Raw genomic sequence first — 2,500 nt, forward strand, 5'->3', positions numbered from 1 at the left:
ACCATATTAATTCTCTGCCAGTGTTCTGTCAGTCTGTCTTCATGTTTGAACAAGGAACACACAAAATGGACAAAGAAATGCAATAATACAATATAAGAAATATCAAAAGTTTTTGGTCTTTAGACCTATTTGGAGGAAGAATAACATGATATGAAAAATGGCATAATTATGAAGTATGACATGTTTTTATGTGACATATACTACTTCTACTACTGCTCTCTCTCTTTCTTTCTCTCCTTCAGTGCTTTAGACTGTTTGTTCGTGTGTTTGTCTGACTGTTGCACACTCACAGCGCAAGCTTAACTCACTCAGTACGGCCAGTCCTCTCTTCTCCTCTACACAGACCCCTCGGATGTCCAGTAGGTGTCTGAATGACCCAACCTTTAGCTTCTGTCATCAGAACTGTGGTATTCTTTGTCAACATTCACCTCTTCAGTATAAGAGCCTTCCGCCTGCAATATTTTGATGATGGTAATTGGGATAAAACGCTGTTAACGTCGTCTCTTTCGCCATTCGTATGGAGAGAGTTAACACATTCAGGTGAGTGCAGAAAAGATGATGAGACATCAAGGCACTGTCCAATGATTTAATGAAATACAGAAGTCTAAGTTTCAGTGTCAGTTTCAGTAGCTCAAGGAGGCGTCACTGCGTTCGGACAAATCCATATACGCTACACCACATCTGCCAAGCAGATGCCTGACCAGCAGCATAACCCAACGCGCTTAGTCAGGCCTTGAGAAAAAAAAAGCCAATAAATAATAGATAAATACATAAAAAAAAGAACTGCTACTACTACTAATAATATGTATAAGGCGCAAAAACTTGATGAAGTCAACTATAAGCGTATAAAAAAACAAAACAAAAACAAAACAAAACAATAGTAATAATAATAATAATAATAATAAATAAAATAAAGAAATAAATAAACATAAATAAATAACAAACAGAAGTTTAAAAGCTATTTTAATCTAATTTTATTTTCATTTTATTTTTTTTACACACATGATCACAGCAGCAACTTGACAGGACTTTAACTTTCACTATATTATGTGAAAATGTACCAGCTTATTCCAACACAGTATGCTCAATGCTGGCTAAAGTGAGTGATTGACATAAACTTACAACAGGGCCAACAGCAGACTGAGAGCTGTGTTCATGATCAAGTGTTTCTCCGCTGCAATGGGAATTTCTTTTACAGCTTTAAGTCCTTTGTGAAGAACTATGACTGTTAAACTAGAAGGCAAGATTGCGCTGGCTCTTAGTGCTGCAGCCTTGGGTGCTGGATGGCCTTTGGGGACCAGTCCAATGCTGACTGTCCTATCATAAGCGCTCTTGGCCAAGAGAGTGGGGGTTGTAACTTGGGCTAGACGCTGTAATCCACATCCAGCCCTTAAAGTTGAGATAGCAGTTGTCTCGTCTGCTGTGTTCTGATGGTCATTGTCAGAGGTGATTGCCGTGCTTGTGTGATCTGTCAGAACCAGACCCATTGCAGAGTGAGTTCAGCAGTGCTCTTCTTCTTCTTCTTCTGCGTTCACTCGTTTGCACACGAGTGGGCTTTTACGTGTATGACCGTTTTTACCCCGCCATGTAGGCAGCCATACTCCGTTTTCGGGGGTGTGCATGCTGGGTATGTTCTTGTTTCCAAAACCCACCGAACACTGACATGGATTACAGGATCTTTAACGTGCATATTTGATCTTCTGCTTGCATATACACACGAAAGGGGTTCAGGCATTAGCAGGTCTGCACATATGTTGACCTGGGAGATCGTAAAAATCTCCACCCTTTACCCACCAGGCGCCGTCACCGTGATTCGAACCCGGGACCCTCAGATTGACTGTCCAAAGCTTTAACCACTCGGCTATTGCGCCCGTCAGTAGTGCTCCCTTGACATGACTTGTTTTGGAGGGGGTGGTAGTGATCAGGGTGGTAGGGGTTGGGGAGAGGGGGATGGGGGTGGAGGAGGAGGGGAAAGGAGCCACACCAACCCAAGGCTGCCTTCATGAAACATGGCATCAAAAAAGGACAGATTATAGATCTATGTGTTTGAGGCTGAGTTTGAAAGTAGACCTGTGGAAGTTAAACAGTGCACATTTTTGTGTTGATAGTTTGTTCTTTGGAAAGTGTGCGTCAATCAGGTCCACATTGTTGGAACAGGATGCTTGTAAGACAATCTTATTTATTTGCATATATATATATATATATATATATATATATATAATATTGTTATATTAAAAGCTGAGGCAATAGAAGATTAGCAAAAACAATTCCGAAATTGGCAAATTTTAGGCACACAGGAATTTTAGAGCAGAGAGAAAATGGGTATACTTGGGCCATGGAGTACTGGTAAGTTTTCTTTTTTTGATTGCTGATGTTTGTTTTCCCTAAAGCCTATGGTTTATGTCTGTGGTATTCATGTGCGCTTAATTATTAAACCTGTTTTTTTTTTTAAAACTTTGTCAACATTTGTTAACTGAAGGGCTCATAATTTCTATATATT

At 40.0% G+C, this 2,500-nt stretch overlaps 1 protein-coding gene across 2 annotated transcripts in view; it reads left to right on the forward strand.

Annotated features, from left to right (window-relative positions):
• LOC143290590 (uncharacterized) overlaps nucleotides 1-2,500 on the forward strand; it is a 24,104-nt gene that overhangs the window by 1,701 nt on the left and 19,903 nt on the right. The window lies entirely within an intron of this gene.

The sequence above is a fragment of the Babylonia areolata genome, chromosome 15 (assembly GCF_041734735.1).
Source record: "Babylonia areolata isolate BAREFJ2019XMU chromosome 15, ASM4173473v1, whole genome shotgun sequence".
Taxonomy (NCBI): Eukaryota; Metazoa; Mollusca; class Gastropoda; order Neogastropoda; family Buccinidae; genus Babylonia; species Babylonia areolata.